This window comes from Panthera onca, chromosome F2, assembly GCF_046562875.1.
Source record: "Panthera onca isolate mPanOnc1 chromosome F2, mPanOnc1 haplotype 2, whole genome shotgun sequence".
NCBI lineage: Eukaryota > Metazoa > Chordata > Mammalia > Carnivora > Felidae > Panthera > Panthera onca.
Window position 1 is genome coordinate 7,149,013 of NC_138356.1, and position 16,564 is coordinate 7,165,576.

A 16,564-nucleotide genomic window follows, 5' to 3' on the forward strand; every position below is an offset into this window, starting at 1 on the left:
TAAACATGTCTGTATTCTAGCCTCACATTTGGTTGATAGGTTAGCTGTATACAGAGTTTTCCTTTCAATTCCAGCACTGCTGTTGTGACGTCAGAGGCCATTCTCATCATGATCTTTTAAATGGGGTCTGTTCATTTGTGTTTATTCTTTCTGAAAGCCTACAGGATCTTTTCTTTGTCTCCAGTTTTTTCCCCACATACTCTTTTTTTTATACAATCTGTTCATGTTCCATGGTTGCAATATATCATCTTAGTTACTATTGGTTTTTTGAGGGAAATATCTTCTCCCTGCAGAGTCTCTTATTTCTTCCAAGTTACTGTTTTTCTTTTGTTTTGGTCCCTTTCTCTCTCAATCTTATTCTCTCTCTCTCTCCCCCTCCGCTCCCCCCCTTCTCATATTCTTTGATGATAAATCCTTTCCTCAGATATTTGGTGATCCTGGTTGTATACTCATACAGGGGGAGACTAAAAAGTGGATTGGGAAACACCATGGCTTGGAGGCTTTGATGCATAAAGTCCTTGCTGTTGGGGAGCTGGGTCTGGGCTGATGAGTTGCACAATCTCTAATATTAATATTTTCAGGTGTTTCCTCCTGAGTAGGTCATATTTTCTGGAGAAGACAGCGATTCTTGTCTTCTGCCTGGAAGGGGAGCCCGCCTGCCAGAACCTAGGAACCTGAGTCGGGGAGAGGAATGGCCCTCAGCAACCAGATCCCACCTCAAAGGGTTGTAAACCCACCTTCCTGCCTGGTATGGCCTAGTCTGGAAACTTGGTCTCAGCTCTTTTTGAAGAGCGAACCTACCTAGTAGACGAGGCAGTTGGTGATCTGATAGTTGCTGATGTAGACTTTCAATCAATCGTCTTTCTTTATGGTATCCTTTTACCCCTAACTCTCAGAGATTCCTAATGGGGCCCTTCTGGAGGCCTTGAGAGATGCATATCAATCAATCAGTTTGATTCTTTTCTTTTAATGTTTATTTATTTATTTTGAGAGAGAGAGTGAATGAGCAGGGGAAAGGTAGAGAGAGAGGGAGAGAGAGGATCCCAAGCAGGCTCCGTGCTGTCAGCACAGAGCTGGATGCGGGGCATAAACTCACAAATTGTGATATCATGGCCTGAGCTGAAATCAAGAGTTGGACGCCTGATCGACTGAGTCACCCTGGCGCCCCCAGCATTTTTTTAAGTAGGCTTCGCACCCAGCGCAGAGCCCAACATGGGGCTTCAACTCATGCCCCCGAGATCAAGACCTGAGCTGAAGTCAAGAGTCCAATGCTCAACCGACTGAGCGACCCAAGCACTCCAATCATTTCCATTAACTGTCTTCATAGGATTCCTTTGTCTTGAGTCTGCTGATTCCTTTGTGGCTCATCTGCTGGCTCCCTAGTATCCACAGTTACTGCTGCCTCCTCTCTGATTTCTCCTTTCTTGTGGATTTCTGCCTTAACAAAATCTGGTTTCTGTTTTTTAGTGGGATTTCAATAGAATCAGAAGGAGATGCATAGACACCACTGGCTATCTTGGCCACCCAAAGTCTCTGCTGTTATTGTTATGGTAATTATTATCCCTATTTTCTTCTCCCTCTGTCTTTCCCTTTCACTACTAGGCTTTCCTGTAACAAAGCCCCAGATTTTAGATAAACTATCTTTGAATTTTTTTTTAACGTGTATTTATTTTTGAGAGAGACAGAAACAGAAGGTGAGTGGGTTAGGGACAGACAGAGAGGGAGACACAGAACCCGAAGCAGGCTCCAGGCTCAGAGCTGTCAGCACAGGGCCCGACGCGGGGCTCGAACCCGCGGGGCCGTGAGACCATGACCCGAGCCAAAGTCGGATGCTTAACCGACTGAGCCACCCAGGTGGCCCTAGATAAACTATCTCTGAATTACAGATTTCAAGCACTCATCTGACTGAGATTATTCTGATTTCTTCATTTTAATGGCACAGAGACCAGGGAAGAGAGAGATTAATGATTTAGAGCAGAGCTAACAAAGTGACAGGTCGTGGTCTTGTGGAAATTCAACGTATTTCCATTCCAATGGCACGCTTAACCGCTATACTTCCTGCCACACTTACAGTCCCAAGGACGGTTCTTGCTGTCAACAGGGTCAAAAGCCCTTGTAACAAAATAACTCCACACCAAAGACATTTTCAGGCAAGCATTGACCTGGTGGAATAATACAGCTTAAATCCTGGAAAACTAAAGGTCTGCCGTATTTGGTGACTGGTATTTTCAACAATACCCTACTTCTGAGAGTGGCATTGAGGCGCTAACAAAAATAGCATTTAAAACATTATAAAAGATGAGCTCACTTCATAGTCTTAATCTATTACACTATTACTGTAATTTGATTGTTAATGCTCCTTTAGGATTCAAACTGAAATTTGTAAATAATTTTGTCTTCTTCCACACTTGGAACTACTATTTCCATTTTGGCATCTAGAAAAATCACTCAATTTATGTGAGGCTTATGCTTTCCTTTATTTCCACCCAAAGCTTAGACACCTTTTGAGAACCCTGAGGAAAATAAAGAAGATGCCACCTAAATTCAGAGTGATGGATCTTTAGTGATTTTATATCTGCGTCCTACGTTGAAATTGGAGTTCCTGTCTGTGCATTTATTCATGTAGTGGATAATTTAAGCTAGTAAAATGAAAGCAAATAAGAACAATAAGAAGGAACATGAATCAGGAAACAAAGAAAAGTATGTAGCATTTATTGAGCCCTGTACATGCTGACATTTTCCTGTACCTCAGTGTAGGCTTTGGAGTTACCATATAGACATCTGCGTCTTTGCTCTTTACTTTTCTTGCTCAGCAAAAACCTTAAAGGCTTGAATTGAATATAAGAGAATTTAATACAAGAAATATCCTAAGCTAGGAGTTTTCTGTGAAGAGTATTAGGAATCTATTAGATAGCCACAATCTTCAAGGAAACGAAATCTGTAATATACTTTATTAGGAGTTGTTGTGAAGAAATACACATATATGGTTGGTTCTCATTATTCACAGATTCTGTATTTGCAAATTTGCATACTTTTTTTTTTTTTTTTTTAAGTAGGCTCCCCACCCAGCCTGGGGCTTGAACTCACAACCTTGAGATCAAGAGTCAGATGCTTAACTGACTGGATCACCCAGGTGGCCCAGGACTTTGCATCCATGTTAAAACTTATTTGCAACCTCAAGATCAATACTTACTGCCCTTTGCTAGTCATTCAAGGACATGCACAGAGTAGGAAAAATCTAAGTTGCTGGACAGGCCTGTCCCCAGCTGAGCTGGAACGAAGCAGTGTTCTGCCTTGTCATAAACAAGTGTCCTTTTCTCTGTCTATTTAGTGCCACGTTTTTCACATTTTTGTTGGTGATTCCACTTTAAAATGGCTTCCAAGCATAGGTGCCGAAGAGCTGTCCGGTATTTTTAAGTGCACAAAAGCTGTGATGTGCCTGAAGGAGAAACTATGTGTTACAGAGCTTCTATCAGGCATAAGTTACCGTGCTGTTGTCCATGAGTTCAACTTCATGAATCAACAATATATATTAAATAAGAGTCTTAAAACAGAAACACACATAAAGCACACACAAAACAAGGCTATGTATCCGTCAGTTGGTGAAAGTGTGACCAGACACCGGAAAGAAGATAGTCCTGCATTTCCCTTGGAGAAATTACAACATTGGCTAATTCTCTGTTTGCAGGGACTTTACAGAACATAACGTTGTGAGGAGTGAGAACTGTCGTGCGTGTGCGTGTGGCATAATACACACTATCTTAAGGAAAATAAATCTAAGTGAGAAGGTACAAAACAAAAATGAATAAAGACAATACAAATGGAAGTCTTTGAATGACCATGTAAAGAGACCAACTAAAACAAGCTGACAGCTGGTTGTAGAAGGAGTTAACCTAGAGAACTAACTCTTCGAACCCAATCGGAACTCTTGCCCAACGTAATGGAGCAATGACACCCACTGCTTGGCTGCTTTCTGCCTCTTTTTCAGTACAAACAAAACTGTATTTGAAATAAGAATGAACATATCCATGCTAATTTTTACATAAGACTCTTCCTGGTTGAGTAACTTCCCCCTTTTCCTCAAGTAGCAAAGACCAGGGTTCTTTGATCTCTTCCTGCCGTGAAAATTGCTACTTAATGTCATTTGCGCTGGTTTATATGTTCCCTGAAAGTGACAGATGGTTCTGTTTGTAATCTGCATCTGATCTGTACTTCTGCCAAGTTTCAATTCTTGCTTTTCATAATTTAGCAATGGACCGACGTGCTCAAATGGACCATTTAAGACCAAAATTTGTAATTATCAGATGAGATAGTGAAGTTAAAATGGTCATTCTCTTGCAAGGGTTTGGCTTTTTCTATCATTTAACATAAAGTCGAATGCTTGAAGCAATTTCAGCCAAGGACTGGTTTCCCCCAACTTCCTTCTTACTTCTCATACCTGAGACCCAGAGAAGACAGAGTCTGTAGCCTAGATATGATGATACATTGAGTCCATTAATTCATGGTTTCTAGGACTAGATCAGTGACCCATAGTCTTTGTTCATGGGGGAAACTGTAAATTGTTTATTATTTTTCCTTTCCTCTTCTTCTTCCATATCTGGTGCTCCTACAGTATTTCTCCAGAAGTACATCTTAGCTCTCGTTTCTTCATTCTCTCTTCTCCTTTCCAAACCCTTCTTCTTCCTCTCCCCTCCCAGTGCATTGACCAATCCAGGGCCTTTAGACTGGAACAATGAATTCCAGGTTTCTTTCAGGTATTTGCTGTGCCCCCAATTTCTCTAGTCAGACTCCTCAACTGTTTTCAGTCAATTCCCAGAGTCATTTTTCTAGGTGAGAATCCACCTTACCTTGTCTTAGCTAGGATCACCTTGTCTTAGCTTTTACCAGGGCATTTGTCTCTTAGACCTACAGGTAGTATCAGAGAATTTAGAACAGCTTATCTAAGTTTGGTTATTGTTAAATGCCCTTGGCTTCAGTAGGCATGCTGAGAAAAGGAAGCCCATCGGCCACAGAACAATGGGCAGGTGGCCTTGGCAAGAAGAGCCTACGCAATCACACATTTTCTTGGTGGTTGGCTGCCATTATGTGAATTCAATGTTACAACAGTAGAGTCTAAAAAGCACCCAAAACTATAAATACAGTCTATAAAAGAAAAAGAGAGAGAGATCCTTAAAAGTATAAGGAGTGAAAGCCCTAAACCCAACTCTCACATTTTACAAATAAATTGCCATTTACAACTCAGTTGACCCTTGAACAGCAAGCGCATTAGGGGCACTGACCCCCTGCCCAGTCAAAAATCCAATTATAATTTTTGACTCCCTCAAAAATTAACTATTAATAGCCTACTGTTGACTGGAAGCCTTACAGGTAACATAAACAGTTGATTAACACATATTTTATACATTTCATGTAATATATACTGTATTTCTACAATAAAGTAAGCTACAGAAAATGTTATTAAGAAAACCACAAGGAAGAGAAAATACATGGATAGCACTATACTGTATTTATTGAAAAAAATCCACATATACGTGGACTCATGCAGTTCAAACCCATGTTCAAGGGTCAGCTGTATTCCATGGTATGGATATACCACAGTTTGTTTGTCCCTTTACCTAATAGTGGACATTTGGGTTGCTCCCTTTTGGAGCTATAGACATAGTTTCTCAACTTGCCACTATTGACATGTGGGCTGGGTAAGTGTTGGTGGTGAGGGACTGTCCTGTGCACTGTAGGACGTTCAGCATAATTTCTGGTCTCTACTCATTACATGCCAACAGACCACCAGTTGTGACAACCAAAATATCTCCAGATTCACCAAATATCTCTGGGGAAACAAAATCACTTCCAGTTAAGAACCATTGGGTAACAAATGCTGCTATGACCATGCTAGTCGAAGACTTTGTATTGAACATATGCTTTAATTTCTTTTGGACAAATATAGGAGTGGAATGGCTAGGTCATATGGGCAATGTTTAACTTTTTTAGGCGATCTGTTAAAGGGTTTTCAGAGGGGTTGGAAGTTCCCACTAGCAGTGTGAGATCATGACCGGAGCTCAGGTCATGACCTGAGCTGAGATCAAGTCTGCTGCTGGCTCAATAGACTAGAGCCACTCAGGTGTCCCTACACTTTACACATTCTAATAGGAGTGAAGTGGTATCTTTGTGGGTTGTTTTTTTTTAATGTTTTTATTTTTGAGAGAGAGAGAGAGAGAGAGAGACAGAGTGGGGGAGGGGGACAGAGAGAGAGGGAGACACAGAATCTGAAGCAGCTCCAGGCTCTGAGCTGCCAGCACAGAGCCCGATATGGGGCTCGAACCCATGAACCATGAGATCATGACCTGAGCCGAAGTCAGATGCTTAACCGACTGAGCCACCAGGCGCCCCTCTTTTGTGGTTTTAATTAGCATGTCCTTAAAGACTAACAATATTGAACATCTTCAGATGCTTATCTTCTTTGGAGGAGTCTCTCCGGGAGGATTATCTTCCACTGCCTGATGGGCAATGTCTTGAGAAGCATTGTTTCATATATTTTGTCCAGTTTTTCAGTTGTTTCTGGTTGGAGAATAGATCTGGTCCTGGATACCCCATCTTGGCTGGAAGCTGGATTCTTAACACCTACCCTTACACGTTCTTCTAGCAATTACTCAAAGCTACAACCCCCCACCGCCACCCCCCTGCCCCACCACTGTCATCATGCTCTCTTTTTCTTCAGTTTCAAATCTTTAGACCTTTGGTTCTTTTGTTTTTGGTTTTGAAAGTGAGTTTGCTTAAGGAAGAGCTTATATTGTGTGTGTTTCCTTTTCTTATCCTTCTGTGGTACCGTTTGCTATCGCATCTTAAACATTTCCATGGTGCTCAAATGGCATTTACAAATTTTAGTTCAGCAATCAGGATGCCAAAAAGAATTAAAAGACACCTGGGAGGGATGGATGAGATTGAGAATACCATTTAGTTTCAAGCAGAGTTTTACTTTTGGTGTCCTTAAACGTTAACTGGCATAAAATGAAACAATTGATTAAACGGGCTTTATGAAAGTCACAAATCTCCCAAAGAATAAAATTTAGGAAGACAATACGGCATGTCACAAATTGAGAGAAAATATTTGCAACACATACAACTTTATATACAACTTATGCAACTTAATCATAATGTTGGTCAAAAGATTTTTTTCTTTTTTCTTTTATAAGAAACTGAACTGACCAAGGCCAATTTGGTCAAGGCACTTTTTAATTTTTTTGTGTTTATTTACTTATTATTGAGAGAGAGAGAGAGAGAGAGAGAGAGAGAGAGAGAGAGAACAAGTGGGGGAGGAACAGAGAAAGAGGGAGAGAGAATCCCAAGCAGGATCTGTGCTCTCAGCGCATCCCACATGGGGCTCGAACCTATGAACTGTGAGATCATGACCTGAGCAAAAATCAAGAGTCAGGTGCTTAACCAGCTGAACCACCCAGGCACCCCGGTCAAAAGATTTAAAAGCACTTTATGAGGGGCGCCTGGGTGGCTCAGTCGGTTAAGCGGCCGACTTCAGCTCAGGTCATGATCTTGCGGTCCATGAGTTCGAGCCCCGCGTCGGGCTCTGGCCTGGTGGCTCAGAGCCTGGAGCCTGCTTCCAATTCTGTGTCTCCCTCTCTCTCTGCCCCTCCCCCGTTCATGCTCTGTCTCTGTCTCAAAAATAAATAAAACGTTAAAAAAAAAAATTAAAAAAAAAAAAAGCACTTTATGAAAGGAGACATAGCAGTGGCCACTAAGAAACATAAAAAGAAGCTCGTGGTCCCTGGTCTCCAAGGAAATGAATATTAAAGCTACAGAGATACCCTCCCGGTCCTCCAGAGTGGCTGTTATTAAAAGGATGGACAACACCACATATTGGATAAGATGAGAAGGAGCTGGAACTCTCGGGCAGTGGTTGTGGGAACGTAAAATCGTATAGTTACTTTGGAAAACACAATGCATTTAATTGATATGAAATCCTAGAAATGGCAAAAAAAAAAAAAACAAAAAAAACCCTTGAGTGATACAAGGCAGAGCAGTGTATGTTGGTGGTGACATAACTGTATAGAATTGCCAAAATTCATCATACTTTACACTAAAAAGGGGGCATTTTGTTGTATGTAAGTTACAACTCAATAAATCTTGGGAGGAAAAGTGAGCTGGTGATATTTACATTTGGAAAGATACATGGGAAATGACTATTTTTTGTAGTAAATGCCATAGCATTCAGTGCAGCTTCTGACCTGCCACCTAATTTAATGTTTTGGCTCCTTTGTGCCTTATTTTTATGTTGTTTTCAAAATAGTTTCAAGAACACAATATAAAATCTTGGAAGTACCTTCAGTTTTATTTTTAAGTTTTTGTTTATTTATTTGAGAGAGAAAGAGACATGCCAAGTGGGGAAGGGGCAGAGAGAGAGGGAGAGAGGATCCCAAGCAGGCTCCATGCTGTCAGCACAGAGCCCGACATGGGACTTGAACTCATGTGAGATCATGACCTGAGCCGAAATCAAGAGTCAGACACTTAAACTGACTGTGCCACCCAGGCGCTCCGAAGTACCTTCAATTTTTAAATGAAAACTTTATAATGTAAATATAAAAAATATAAATATAACATCCATCACTATAAGCATGCTGTAAATCCAAAGCAAACTTGCAATACGTGATGAGCAATTTATGCTGGGAAATGAAGACAGACTATTGACTCCAAATATTTTACCACCTTTGCTTTAAAAATGTGTGCTGTTGGACTGTGATTTAGTTGCTTGGGTAAAGCACTGCAAGCATACTGAACGAAAGAATGCTACTAAAAATGTGTACTTTCCTCACTGAGGAATATTAAAATCAAAGCCTAATTTGACAGCTTAAATGCTGTCGGTCCAACAATAAATAGTGGCATGTTCAGTAGTGACCTTTTTTCCTTTGGGCCTTTGAAACCTGAGATCTGCTTTGATTTTTTGAGCCAAAATGTCCACAAATGGAAATCTTGCCAGAATCAGGCTTTTAAAACATGGGCGGTAAGACCATGGAAGCCTGTAGAGAAAGAAGGTCCCCAGATTGTGAACCTCATTTGGCAGAGGGTTTTTTCAAACACAAATTCTTGAAAATCTCTTGCATTTAAAAAAAAAAATTAGGGCGCCTGGGTGGCTCAGTTGGTTGAGCGACCGACTTCGGCTCAGGTCATGATCTCACAGTCTGTGAGTTTGAGCCCCGCGTCGGGCTCTGTGCTGACAGCTCAGAGCCTGGAGCCTGCTTCCGATTCTGTGTCTCCCTCTGTGTCTGACCCTCCCCCGTTCATGCTCTGTCTCTCTCTGTCTCAAAAATCAATAAACATTAAAAAAAAAAAGAACCTGCTAAAAAAAAGTTGTTTACTTATTTTTGAGAGAGAGAAAGAGAGAGAGAGAGAGAAAGAGCATGAGCAGGGGAGGGGCAGAGAGAGACAGAGAAAGAGACACAGAATCTGAAGCAGGTTCCAGGCTCCGAGCTGTCAGCACAGAGCCCGACGTGGGACTTGAACTCACAAACTGTGAGAGCATGACCTGAGCCCAAGTTGGATGCTCAACCGACTGAGCCACCCAGGTGCCCCAAACCCCTTGCATTTCTAATCTGCAGACCTGATACCCAGGAATGGAACCCCTGTGGAAACAGGGGGCATGTGCCTGCATTTGATCATCAGAAGTCTTTTTTTCTCCTGCTTTTCCCTCTTATGCTTTGGTAGAGCATACCTCTGATTTGAATTTAGAACGCATTTATCTTTCTCTTTTTTCAGTAGATTAGTCAATTTCCTCCCAAGTCAGATATTTTCTTATTTATATATTCTCATAAGTGATAATAAAATAATAAAAGAAAAGTCAATTTTTGCACAAAAGTATGGCATCCATGTACCCTGAAGCATTTGCTGACTATAGATACAGGGGCCCACGCAGGATGGATTCTCGGGAACACGGGCTTGGAAGGCAGCCTGGGATTGAATATTGGCTCTGTTGTTGTTTCTGTTCCTACTAGGTACATGGCTTTGAGGCCTTAACCTTTTCGGTCTGAGTTTCCTCCTCTGTCAAATGGGACTAATACCTTGTAAGATCGTTGAGAGTATTAAAGTATTAAAGGAAATATTGTACCTAAATCCCAAATATCCCTGAAGTTTGCCACTAAATCAATAACATCCTAGTCTCACATTCTCGTTTGTCACATGAAAAGATCAGCACCCTGTTTTTCTCTAGGGTCCCTGGGAACCTTGTTTCGTGTATAAGCGGAACAGCAGACTGGATTTCTGTGGTCGGCTCTGCCTGTTGTCCTTGGCTGCCCCGCGTGCCTGGGTTGAGGCTGAGCTGGGCTGAGTGCCGGAGAAGTCATGCCTCAGCCTGCACGGGCCTCTGGAGTGGTACCTGGAGCTTCTGCTCGGTGCACACCACTTCCCTGATGCCCTGCGTAGTCTCGGGAAGGAGGGCGTCTTCAGCAAATTACCAGGAGCAACACGTGTCTCCTGGTCGTGCATCTGCCCAGCCTTTCTTCCTCTGTGGCAGTTAGACTCTCAGGGGCTCTGCTGTTCCTGTCACTGTTCCCTCTCCAGCCCCTTGGGTCCGTGAGACTGACCAGTGAATGTCACAACCCAAGGGGTGGACGGCATCTATGTCCGTGCGTTCCCAAGGGGTTCCTTCAAAGATCAGAGATGAAACAGACATGTTCGTTTAGCTGTCATTCAACAGATACTGATCACGGCAGTAAGGGCAGAGGAATCAGTGGCGGACAAGACAGATTTCATAAATATCCTTGGAGAACTTGCAGTCTAGTGGCAACAAATGCAATGAATAGGTAATCAGCCAGCCAAATAAAATGTGGTTCTGAAGGGAGGCTAAGTAAGCAGCTACAATATCTAAGTAGATTGGTGGGTGTGACAGGAGGCTTCCGAGGGAAGCGGTGTCAGCCTGAGATCAGAATGAGAAGGGCCTGCCCGATGAAGACGGAGAAATCCAGGCAGAGGGAACATCACGTGTGGGGCCCCAGAGATGAGAAAAACCAATGTGTTTTAGGAGCTGGGAAAGGACTGGGGTAGGGGCAATGGAGGCAGGGCTATCCCCCCTCCCCACCACCGTGTATGCACAGAGAGTATCCCCAGAGGGGAGGATGTGGTGTAAGAAGAAAAGTGAGGGTGGGATGCTGTGGCCTGGGGTCGAGGATGCAGAGCGTTGGGAGTAGGCTGCTTCTGTCAGAGCGTCAGAGCGTAAGCGCAAGAGTGCCCGGGGCTGAGGTTTCTGGTGATCTCTCGATGGTGCTGGAACACAGAGACCGTACTAAGGAGCAAAAGATTTCTGGTAATGCTCAAATCCCGCAGTCTTTTGCTTTCCTCCTTCCAGGCGTGGTGGATGGAGGTGTTTCCCTGCCTTCACCGGCTCCTCTGCTGTCCTTCGTCTCCCCACAGGTTCTTCTGCTGTAAAGTTGCAAGGAAAGCATGTGCAAAAGAAATGGGAACATTCTGGCAGCATTTTGCATCTTCTGCACAGTTTTCCTATTAATGGGATGCTTCTGAATGTAGAAATTCTGACCTCAAATGATAACAGAAGATAAGCAACTCTAAAAGAGGAGGTGATAGGATCTACCTGCCTGGGTCTCTCGTTTCTTCGGGGACAGATGACCCACACGTGCCTGGACAGATTCCAGTGACATCTTTTTTGGTTTTGGCCTCTAGGGTGATTGCTTTTCATTTTGAATCCCATAATCCTTAAAAACCAAGTGCCATTCTCTTTTCAAAAACATTTCAATTGTACAATAGAACATAAATATTTAAACATTTATTTATCTTTGAGAGACAGAGAGAGACAGAGCATGAGCCGGGGAGGAGCAGAGAGAGAGGGAGACACAGAATCCGAAGCAGGCTCCAGGCTCTGAGCTGTCAGCATCGAGCCTGACATGGGGCTCGAACCGACAAATTGTGAGATCATGACCTCAACTGACTGAGCCACCCAGGCGCCCCTAGAACATAAATAGTTAAGGTGCATAAAACAACCACACGCAGGTTGACAAGTAATTATACAACACCCATAAAAATATCACCCAGGCTGAGATACAGGATGTCGTCAGTTCCCCGAAACCCTCACACATTTCCTCTTACCCTCAGAGAGGTAAGGGCTGCACCGCATGGTCCTTGCTTTGCTTTTGTGATTTTTACTACTTACAGTTGTAGCCCCAAAGATTGCAGTTTCATCTGGCCTTTGTGCAATTTATGGCCAGTTTCATCTGGCCTTTTTGCAATTTTCATCTGGCCTTTGTGCAATAAATGGAGGTATTGTGTATGCATTTATTTATGTCTTTGCTTCTTTTGCTCCTATGTTAGGAGGCTTCATCCATGTGGTAAGTAGTTATGGCTGTTCATGTTTATTGCTCTCTTCTATTCTACTGTGCAACGCGGCATAATTTGTCCATCGCTCTAGAGCTGGTACTATTTGGTTTGTTCCCACTTTTTCAAAGACTTTTCAAAACTTTCCCCCCAATTCTGTTTTCGATCATTAGGAACAAGACTGTGACGGACACTTAGACGTGGCCCTGCACCTGCTTGCAGGTTTCTCCAAGCTGTATCTGCAAGAATGTCACTGACGGGTCGCCCTGTAGGTATATCTTCCTGTGGTACAGGGTAATGCCAAACTTTTGTCCCAAGAGGTTTTATCGACTTACACCCTCACTAAGTTAATCAATATTCCTCCATCACCTACTGTGTGATTTAGGTCTGGAGGGAAAAGGACGCTGAACAAAACAAAGTCCCTGACCTCACTGTGTTTACATCCCAGTGGATGGTGACAAATAATAAATGTGAAATTTCGGGGCGCCTGGGTGGCGCAGTCGGTTAAGCGTCCGACTTCAGCCAGGTCACGATCTCGCGGCCCGTGAGTTCGAGCCCCGCGTCAGGCTCTGGGCTGATGGCTCGGAGCCTGGAGCCTGTTTCCGATTCTGTGTCTCCCTCTCTCTGCCCCTCCCCCATTCATGCTCTGTCTCTCTCTGTCCCAAAAATAAATAAAAAACGTTGAAAAAAAAAAAAATTAAAAAAAAAAAAAATAAATGTGAAATTTCAAGTGGTTAAAACAATGAAACACACATGGCAAGGGCGCCGAGGGACAGAGCGGGGTGCTGCTGTATGCGTGGTGACTGGGGTGGACGTTCTGCCTCTCCAGGAAGGCCAAGGTTAGACCTAACAGGCTGTGCCCTTCTACTGGTTTGGATTTGCATTTCCCTGATTACGGATGATACGCGTATTTTTTCCCTACAGTTCCTTCCTTGGCTATTTGAATTTCTCCTTTCGTGAAATACCTGACAAGGAGTTTGCCCATTTTCCCACCATATTCTCTTAGTTTCTTATGGATTCATTAGGAGCATTTCACTCTCTTACTGGTATCCTTTGATGAGCAAAATTAAAATTAGATCGATCCTATTTTCTGCAGGAAGTTGTACTAATTGTTGAGTTTTCTTCTTTGACTTGGTTTCCTTTTTGTGATTCTAACGTGAGGTGTTTCAGCTCTGCCCAGTGGGTGGTCCATGCTTTAGATGTCAGACCACGGGCTTCCGGGGATGGGCCTGGACCCCTGAGCTTATGTCCCGATTCTTCTTCATTTTTCCAGGGGAAATGCCCAATGGTGCATTCTTGCTTCCCGAGCTGTTGTGTGAAGCTGTCACACACTACATGCTATCTCTGGCTTCTAAGCCATAGCGGAGGCTGTCCTTGGCCTGGGAATATCCCTCCCTTGTGCTCTGTTGTTTGTCTTCCTAGTTTTGGAATATGCCCACCTACCCTAGAGTCTCCCTTAGTGTCCGTCCCCAACTTGAGCTTGAATTAGCTCCCCCTCAACAGTCTTCCTTTTGTGAGCCTTCTATGCCTTTAGATTTTTTTTTAAATTTATTTTTAAGAGAGAGCAGCGGGGAAGGGGCAGAGAGAGAGGGAGACGGAGGATCTGCAGTCGGAAGCGGGCTCCACGCTGACAATAGTGAGCCCGTGGGGGGCTCGAACTCATGAGGTCGTGAGTTGTGATCATGACCTGAGCCAAAGTTGGACACTGAAGCAACTGAGCCACCCACGTGCCCCTCTATACCTTTTATCGCTGCCCTCACCACAATGCATACAAGTATTAGAATCTTAAAAAAGGGGTGAATGTATTAGCACTCCGTACGTGTACTCTATGACATTCAGGGCAGCTAACTAAACCTCGGGAGCCCCGTGCCCAGCGCAGTACTTAGCTACGGCGGACACCCGGTCAATGTTTACTGACCTGGAAATTAACTCTGGAAAGCATTGTCAAGGTCATCAGTCCAATGGGTTCTGTTGGCTGACTGCATTTTAGCCATGTCATGGTTAAGGCGAGAACTTTCTCTTCCTAACACTGACTCACAGTAGGATTTCTGTCCCAGCACAGAGGGGCTGGTGGTACATTGCCGGGGGGGAGAAACAAGGGATACTTGGAAATCTGCTAGGATACCCAGAGGCCCTCAAAGCCAGCTGTGGATATTGGATAAAAGGCCACAGTCCGACCCTCTGAGCAATCTCTGCCCCGTGTCCCAGGAGAAACAGTGACTTTACATTTTGGGGACGCTTGCAAAGCCCGGTGGGGGCCGAGAGGGAGCTCCTTGTGCGGTTTGGCTGAATCTGAAGCAGCCCCCGTGAGGGTTCTGTGCTATTCGCGCTGTTTATCTTTTAAAAATAGGGCAGTGGTTACAGAGCTGAAGCCCTGAGCCTGCCCAGCTCCCTGCACGACCCTGCCGGCTCCCAGGCTTGATAGCACTTCCTTCCTGACCTCGAGCGGCTTCCTGCTCTGGCCTTATCGCACACAAAACTTGACACTGGACTGGAATGCACTTCAGGTCCATACATGGAAATCTCTCGCTTTCTACACTTGCAAACAACTGTCATCTACAAAACGCTTACTACATTTCCAGACTCACGCTTTCTTTGCTCAGGTAGGCTAGGATTAATGCAACTCCAAAAGACAAGGGAAAAAAACAATCACTTATCTCCATCCCTCGTCGTCAGCTGACATTTTAATCTTCTGTTCTATGAGCCAAGGAAATAAAGAATGAGTAGGGCAGACCTGTACACGTTCGCGACAGAGTCGCGGCAGGAATCTACTGTGTTTACGGGGCGCTTTGGAAAACGGCTTCCCACCTGTAGTGAACTATACTTTATTCGATTTCCTTCATTTCATGATGTCTCCAGCTTAAAGAAGGAGGGTGGGTAGTTCGCTTGTGAACATTGTTATATGAACAAATAAACTGCCAGAACTGACATTTTTGGCTTCGCTGGCAAATTTTAGGCGTTTTGATCATTACAAAGGCCTTTCGGTTTCTCATCATGTGAGATCTTCCGATGTACTGCTTTCTTTCCCCCATACAATTTCAAGGTGGATATGAGACAATCCTCCCACAGAAGATTAAAATTGAGAATGCCATGTCCGTCAAAGATGAATGGGCCTCAAAATATTTTTTAAATTTTTTTTAATGTTTTTATTTATTTTTGAGACAGAGAGAGACAGAGCATGAGCGGGGGAGGGGCAGAGAGAGAGGGAGACACAGAATCTGAAGCAGGCTCCAGGCTCCGAGCTGTCAGCACAGAGCCTGACTCAGGGCTTGAACTCATGGACCACGAGATCATGACCTGAGCTGAAGTCGGACGCTCAACCGACTGAGCCACCCAGGCGCCCCATAAATATTTTTAAAGCTTACTTTTCTGAGCTATTTAATATTGACGATGAAGATACTACAGCAGAAAGTATCAGGGAAATAGAGCAGGGACAGCACTCTGCTTCCTACCACATTAAATCGAAGCCATTTTGAAAACCCTTAACCATTTGCTGTGGTGCCGATCTGGAAAATTCGAGGGGCTTGTGCAGGAGGAAAGGAACTGAAGGAGATGTCTGGGAGCGTCTTGGCATTCTGAGTTCAACCACTCTTCATGAGCTCATTGGCCTTCTTAAGACATTATGATCTTTTACCCAGGCTGGGGGAATTTCCTCGGCTGTGATTAAAGAATGGGCAGGGCTGCATCCTCAGAAGTCAGAGCTTTAACATTGGAAACATGAGCTCTCTTGGAGCCCTTCCCGATTTCATTTCAGAGGAATTCCCCTCCAGGAGCGGCTCCCCGTTGCATGGCAGGGGAGGGAGGAAGCCTTTTGAAATTTATTTTTTTATTTTGAAAGTTGAAGAGTTTCCCCCACTTTGGAAACGACTCAAGTAGGAGCCAGGGAAGGTGGTTTGAAGGGTCTTCTCCAGGAGCAGTAAATGAGACAAGAGGAGAGCCCTTGGAAAGACTTGATGAAGGCACGCAGTCATCTTGAGTTATTCCCAAGTGAAATGAGAATGCCACCTGAGCAAGCCTGGCGGACCCTGTGGGTGATGGGTGATGCCTGAGGGGGGCCTAGGGCTTTCACTGCTTCCTAAGGAATAAGGCAGCTTTAAGTAAGCCACTCGGTATGCATACAAAGTCCCCTGTGGTATGTCACGAAGGAGTAGGACGTCACAGAGAAGAATGGGGTTGACTTAGGGGTTGAGTGTGAGGGGAGGCTTCCTTTGGTGACTGGCTGATTTCACTCAGCCTA